A 7,951-nucleotide genomic window follows, 5' to 3' on the forward strand; every position below is an offset into this window, starting at 1 on the left:
GCTCTTCCATTTTCTTTTGCATCTCCTTGAGATTCCTTACAATTTATATTTGGAATTCTTTATCTGTCATTTCAGTGTTTTCATTGTGGTTGGGGTCCACTGCTAGAGAGCTACTGTGCTCTTTTGGGGTGATCCTTTCATTCTTTTTTTTTTTTGAGACAGAGTCTCGCTTTGTTGCCCAAGCTAGAGTGAGTGTTGTGGCATCAACCTAGCTCACAGCAACCTCAAACTCCTGGGCTCAAGCAATCCTGCCTCAGCCTCCAGAGTAGCTGGGACTACAAGCATGCACCACCATCCCCGGCTAATATTTTCTATATATATTAGTTGGCCAATTAATTTCTTTTATTTATAGTAGAGACGGGGTCTTGCTGTTGCTCAGGCTGGTTTCGAACTCCTGACCTCGAGCAATCTGCCCACCTTGGCCTCCCAGAGTGCTAGAATTACAGGTGTGAGCCACCACGCCTGGCCTCATTCTTATTTTTTATACTTCTGGAGGTCTTGCACTAATTCCTTCTCATCTTTTGCTTCTTGTTTTTCAATTTTCTTTTGTCTTGATGGAACTATTCCCTCCCACGGCCACTCTTAAGGGTGTGCCTGTAGCATATGTTGGGTAAGGACCTTTCATTTTGCTTGTGGGTACTTTGACGGGAGTGCAGGTTCTGGATAGATATCTTGATTATAGATATCCTTAGTGTGGTAGTTTTCTAAATTGCTAGTTATTTGTAGGCTGTAGTGGTGGTGTACTATGTGCACGGGCAGATTCCCTGTCTCTTGTTGACAAGGGAAGATGAAGGTCTTTGAAATCCTGTGCTGTTGGCACTCAGGCAGGGACTAGGCAGGGAAAGGGCTGTCCCCAGCCCTGCTGAGAAAGAAAAACTGAGGCTGGCTAACTCAGGGGCTAGACACTGGAGGGGAGAATTGGGTATGGAGGGATGAGGACCTCCTCCCTCTGGGCTGGACATAGGGCCCTGGCCCCACCCCACTTTCCTCCTATAGGGCCTCAGTCACTGGGATGTGCAGCCCCCAGTCCTGTTAGCCCCAGCCCATAGGAGGAGGCAAGGTCAGCTACTCTACATAATCTATTAGAAATTTATTATTTTTTTCCAGGAGGTGAAGCAATTTTGTTTCACAGTTGTCTTTAAAACTGCAAAGACACTATTTTCTTCATATAAAAACATTAATACAGATACCTATACTTTCTAGAAAGTGATTACATAGGCCTTCTCAAAGAAAAATGCTCCCCATTATATGGCATCAGTGAGGTTGCTTAGCAACAACTCACATCTGGACTGATTCCTAAAACATACCATTCCACTACTCTACAGCTTGTGGTTCAAAGTATAGATTATTGCCATCAGCATGTGCTCCTACATTCTTAAATGCACACATAGAATGGTTTATCACTTAATGTTCCAGCCCTTAATGTTCTTCAGCCCTTTCTGCAGGTTCATTGGCAGTTTGAGCAGGCTGTGCCTTTCTCTGTGGTCTTTCTCCAAGACCTTCCAGGAATGGAAACATCATCATCATCATAGATTGTAAACTCCAAGTCTTTACCAACAATTCCCATAAAAACATTCTTTGTAGTTAGGTCCTGCTCTGTAGGAAATGTCTCTCTTAAGGCACACAGGCCATGTTTAACCAGTTCATTTAAATCGAACTCCCCAAATTCAGACATATGTCTCTCCAAGTAAGTACGAGCTGACTGAGAATGGGCTCCAGCGGACATAGCTCGGCAGTCAAACTAGGTAGCAGGTTTGGAAAATGGGAGGGTCCGTATCAAACTAACCAGCAGCAAGCAGCCTGGCATCGTATGGCCTCCAGCCGTATCATTGTGTTGGTATCTGGGTCTTGCTTCCGATTAGAGATACAAGATGAGACACAGGAAGTGGCCTGTCAGATACAAATCTGGAATCCAAACACTCCTGGCACATAAAATTACGCAACAGTCTAGCAGTAATCCCTGCAGTGGAGATACCAATATGGTTGTCAACATGGACAATTTCTTCCTGATGAGCTGCAAGCTCTGACTGTGCCCTTTTCGATGCTGCCAACACTGCATGGGTTTTTTTTTTTTTTTTTTTTTTTGAGACAGAGTCTCACTTTGTTGCCCAGGCTAGAGTGAGTGCCGTGGCGTCAGCCTAGCTCACAACAACCTCAATCTCCTGGGCTTGAGTGATCCTTCTGCCTCAGCCTCCCGAGTAGCTGGGACTACAGGCATGCGCCACCATGCCCGGCTAATTTTTTTTATATATATATCAGTTGGCCAATTAATTTCTTTCTATTTATAGTAGAGACGGGGTCTCGCTCTTGCTCAGGCTGGTTTTGAACTCCTGACCTTGAGCAATCCGCCCGCCTCGGCCTCCCAAGAGCTAGGATTACAGGCGTGAGCCACAGCGCCCGGCCTTGCATGGGTTTTTGACTTCAGACCAACTGTGGCTGAACCTTGTTTAACAGCTCCCATTGCATATTCAATCTGATGAATCCTGCCCTGACGTCTCCAAACAGTAACACCATCGTCATACTGGCTGTGAAACATGGTTCCAGCGGGGCCTGGCTACAACCTCCTCTCTATTAGAAATTTGTAAACGACTAGTGTCTGTGTAGACTTTATCACAGCACTCAGGACCTTTATAGAGGGGATACCTGAATTAGCAAGAGAATTCTCCTAAGGCCTTTTAGATTAAAAAAATTCCATAGCACGTTATTTTACTTGAAGAATATTTATTTAAAAATTATTAGAAAGTCTATGCCTTGCCCTGAGGTAATTCTAATAAAATCAGTGATTTGACTCAATGGTATGGTAAATATTTCTATATTCTGCAAAATTTCTTCAGGCTATATTGATTTATTTTTCCCTTATCTAAGCCTAGAACTGGCTATATATTTTTAGGGCCAGGACCAGTATGTGGCACATAGTACCTTGATGACAGAAGTACCATGTCCTTTTAGCTTGAGACTCTATCAATTGAAGATACATTATTGGCTTCTTAACAACTTTTTGAGAAAAAAGAAAACTATATTAAATGAACCCTCTTCCTTTACTAAATGTTAATTTTATACACACACGCACACATGCACTCATTCACTACTTTTTCCTTTGGTACCATAATCAAAGTTTGAGTTTAAATATTTTTCACATTCAGTCTAAAGATTACTCTTTTGAATTACTTTTTGTTTCACAGCACACTGACTCCCTGAGATGTTTAACCTGTTCTTGTGCTTCTGCATGTTTGTTACCAGTACTATCAATGGTTAATGTTTAATCCTATGTCACTGTATTTAAGGAAAGTTCTTTTTCCTGTCCCTATTTCTTGGACACAATAGAATATTTCTGGAAAAACAGTGGGACCTAAATGAGGGATATATATGGTCATAAAGTTGTGTAATGGACACTGAAAACTAAGAAAGGGGGAGGTTAAGAGGGGAGTGAGGGATAAAATCCACCTATTGGGTACAATGTGTACTATTCTGGTAACAGATACACTGAAAGCCATGACTTCAGCATGGCATAATTCATCCATGTAACAAAAAACACTGTACTCCCTACATTTTTTAAAATTAAAATAAATAGGGCCGGGCGCGGTGGCTCAAGCCTGTAATCCTAGTACTCTGGCGGGTGGATTGCTCTAGGTCAGGAGTTCAAAACCAGTCCCAGTGAGACTTTGTCTCTACTATAAATAGAAAGAAATTAATTGGCCAACTAATATATATAGAAAAAATTAGCCGGGCATGGTGGTGCGTGCCTGTAGCCCCAGCTACTTGGGAGACTGAGGGAGCAGGATTGCTTGAGCCTAGGAGATTGAGGTTGCTGTGAGCTAGGCTGATGCCATGGCACTCACTCTAGCCTGGGCGCCAAAGCGAGACTCTGTCTCAAAAAAAAAAAAAAAAAAAAAATTAAAATAAATAAAATAAAATTGGGCTCTACAGGCCTTATTCTTATTTTGAAAACTATTTCAGAACACAGCTTTAAAAATGCAAGTCTTCATAATGACCATAAAGAGGCTCGTAAAAAGATGAAGAGGTCTCTCTCCCCTGAAGCTTCAGTGGGAGAGGATCATAGATCAGTTAATAGAATCCAATTGAGAAAGGATTAGAATGCAAATCCTTACAGGAACCTTTATCTTGTTTTCCTGTGCAACATGGAGACTTGGATGAAAATGTATAATTGTAACCAATCTGTCCTTGGAGGTTTGATTTGAATAAAGGAGTCTTGTAAGACCCTAAAGACTTCAGCAATGTTTCCTATGATCTGTGAAAAATAATCTCCAAAAGAAACCTGCAATTCTGATTGGTTGTTGCTATGGTTTGAATGTTTTTTTTTTTTTTTTTTGAGACAGAGTCTCACTTTGTTGTCCAGGCTAGAGTGAGTGCCGTGGCGTCACCCTAGCTCACAGCAATCTCAAACTCCTGGGCTTGAGCGATCCTTCTGCCTCAGCCTCCCGAGTAGCTGGGACTACAGGCATGTGCCACCATGCCCGGCTAATTTTTTATATATATATCAGTTGGCCAATTAATTTCTTTCTATTTATAGTAGAGACGGGGTCTCGCTCTTGCTCAGGCTGGTTTTTTTTTTTTTTTTTTTTTTTTTTGAGACAGAGTCTCGCTTTGTTGCCCAGGCTAGAGTGAGTGCCGTGGCGTCAGCCTAGCTCACAGCAACCTCAAACTCCTGGGCTCGAGTGATCCTTCTGCCTCAGCCTCCCGGGTAGCTGGGACTACAGGCATGCGCCACCATGCCCGGCTAATTTTTTATATATATATCAGTTGGCCAATTAATTTCTTTCTATTTGTAGTAGAGACGGGGTCTCGCTCTTGCTCAGGCTGGTTTTGAACTCCTGACCTTGAGCAATCCGCCCGTCTCGGCCTCCCAAGAGCTAGGATTACAGGCGTGAGCCACAGCGCCCGGCCATGGTTTGAATGTTTGTGTCCTTCTAAAACATTCATATGTTGGAACCTCACCACCAATATGACGGTGTTAAGAGTGGGGTTAAGAGCCTTTGAGAAGTGATTAGGTCATGAGGGCTCCACTGTCACAAATGGGATTAGTGTCCTTATAAAAGGGCTTGTGAGAGCTTGTTTGCCCCTTAGCCTTCCACAGCAACAAGGCATCATCTTTGAAGCAGGCAGCAGCCCTCACCAGACACTAAATTTGTTGGTGCCTGGATCTTGGATTTACCAGCCCCCAGAATTGTAAGAAATAAACTTTTATTGTTTATAAACTACTCAGTCTAAGGCATTTTGTTATAGCAGCAGGAACAGACTGAGGCAGTGTCTTACTTAATGATTTGCTACCTTGGTACTAATATATCGACATCTTTCTATCCTTACCAGTATAAATATTTGCAAGAGTGTTGACAGGTCATGAAAAGCTTATCGCATACATGATAGAAATAACAAATATTGATGACTCATTTTAACAATAAGATTGAGAGTCTTATCTCAATAAATTTACATTATAGCTTCAAGACATATGTTAAAAAACCAGGTTTCTGGCTGGGCCTGTAATCCTAGCACTCTGGAAGGCCGAGGTGGGCAGATTGCTCAAGGTCAGGAGTTTGAAACCAGCCTGAGCAAGAGCGAGACCCTCCGTCTCTACTATAGAAAGAAATTAATTGGCCAACTAATATATATAGAAAAAATTAGCCGAGCATGGTGGCGCATGCCTGTAGTCCCAGCTACTCAGGAGGCTGAGGCAGAAGGATTGCTTGAGCCCAGGAGTTTGAGGTTGCTGTGAGCTAGGCTGATGCCACGGCACTCACTCTAGCCTGGGCAACAAAGTGAGACTGTGTCTCAAAAAATAAAAGCAGGTTTTTGTATATCTTAGTAGGATTGTTTTTCTTTTTAACATCAGTTGTGAGACCACAATCTGATTTTAGGAATGTAGACATTTCCAGCAATGTAGATTTTAAAATAGATCTTAGAATCAAGAAAACTTGGCATTTTATTCAAAATATAATTCTTGTCATGTTATTTCTGTGTCCATGGATATTAAATTGTCAGAGTTATAGTTCTGTAATTGTAAGGCTATTCTTAACAGGGCATAATGCATAGGAGAAATTACACTGGGAGTCCCCTTCTCCCTGTCCCTTAATATTTTCTTCTGGGGAAATCTGTTTAAAATAATTATCAAGAGCAACTTGAAAGGTAAATTAAAGTACAGTGTCACAAAGAGGCAATGGGCAGCATTCTGAATGGTGTGTGTGTAAGGTATCAGGAAGTCTTGATGCTTTCTGATGGCCAGTCAGGTGATCCAGGAGGTAAGGACTATTCTGTGTTAACACTTTGGGTCTTTTAAAATAGTGGTACCCAGGCTTTTTGGCACTAGGGACCGGTTGCATGGAAGACCATTTTTCTGTGGACCCGGAGGAGGGGGTGCTTGGTGGATGGTTTCAGGATGAGTCAAGCACATTACATTTATTGTGCAGTCAACATCTCTGCTACTCCACTAAACTAGAAAGAAACTACTTGGACAGTTAAAAATCTATATAGGAAAAATTAGCCGGTGCATGCCTGTAGTCCCAGCTACTTGGGAGGCTGAGAGGCAGGAGGATCACTTGAGCCCAGGAGTTAGAGGTTGCTGTGAGCTAGGCTGACGCCACGGCACTCTACCCTGGGCAACAGACTGAGACTCTGCCCCCCAAAAATAAATAAATAAAAAATCTCTGCTAATGATAATCCGTATTTGCAGCTGCTCCCCAGTGCTAGCATCACCGCCTCAGCTCCACCTCAGCTCATCAGGCATTAGATTCTCATAAGGAGCCTGCAACCGAGATCCCTCGCATGCACAGTTACAGCAGGGTTCACACTCCTACGAGAATCTAATGCTGCCGCTGATCTGACAGGAGGCGGAGCTTACCTGGGGATGTGAGTGACGGGGAGTGGCTGTGAATACAGATGAATCTTCATTTGCTTGCCCTCTGCTCACCTCCTGTAGCCCAGTTCCTAACAGGCCATGGACTAGTACTGGTCCGAGGCCTGGGGTTTGGGGACGACAGTTTTAGAACCTCGTGGGGTAGTACTCTCTCTGTATTTTCCGCTAGCCTGCTGCCTTCTCAAATACTTGCAAGGTACTGGCCATGTGGTCTCCTAAGCAATTTTGGATCCAGACAGATGATTCCATTTTTCTCTGCCTAAGGGCAGTGTTTCAACCTTTACAGTTTTAGCTATATTACTTACTCGATATTGAGTCTTATTTACGCAAAAGTTTTATAAGGCCTAACTCTGTTTGCTTAAATACATTGACTTGAAAAAGGAGACTTTATATTATGATCTTAGATGGAAAAACGAGTGTCAAAATGACAACAAGTTTATTTATAGATCTAACTGGCTCTTACTCGTGACTCACGAAATAGGGAAGGCTTCATTCTACAAAAGAGCATGAGAGCTCCCCCCGGGCAATGTCAGAACAGTGAGTTTTATGAGGTGGGGAAAAGAAAACAGAACAAGAAAAAAAGCTGATTGGCCAAAGTCAGGTTACTGCAGGTTACTTTTTTGGTAGGGGTCAAAGCAGAGGGGTTGTCCTTATTATACTGACTCAGGTAGACTGGGATCTCCTGTTTTCAGGAAAAACTGATCTGTTTGGGGATCTGTTTCTTGAAAGTCTCAGTTTCATTATGTGGTGCTTAGTATTAAGTGACTCTATTCTGGTTTGGTTTGGTCTGGTCTGGTGGGGCCTAGTGCAGGAGCTCAGTCAAAAACAACAGCCTCCCCGAATTTCTGTTTGACGATAGTATCACACTATACATGGAACACAATTGTAGGCAAAGATGGGCCCATGTAAGAAAAACCCAGAATTCATTCATGTGCACCTGCTTAAAACCACCAGTGTCCTCTGAAAAGCCCTCCTGGCTGACAAAGTTCTGCATGATCTGGTTTCTGTCAACCACTCTCTCTGTTCCGCCCCACATGGCACAGGCCCAGCGACCATCCCTTGTCCCAGTGCCAAGCTCACCCT

The 7,951-nt window shown here is 43.0% G+C and overlaps 1 pseudogene; it reads right to left on the minus strand.

Moving 5' to 3' along the window:
* Positions 1-1,647: 1,647 nt before the first annotated feature.
* Positions 1,648-2,536, minus strand: LOC142873801 (proteasome subunit alpha type-1-like; annotated as a pseudogene).
* Positions 2,537-7,951: the final 5,415 nt, after the last annotated feature.

The sequence above is a fragment of the Microcebus murinus genome, chromosome 11, assembly GCF_040939455.1.
Source record: "Microcebus murinus isolate Inina chromosome 11, M.murinus_Inina_mat1.0, whole genome shotgun sequence".
In the NCBI taxonomy this organism is placed as follows: Eukaryota; Metazoa; Chordata; class Mammalia; order Primates; family Cheirogaleidae; genus Microcebus; species Microcebus murinus.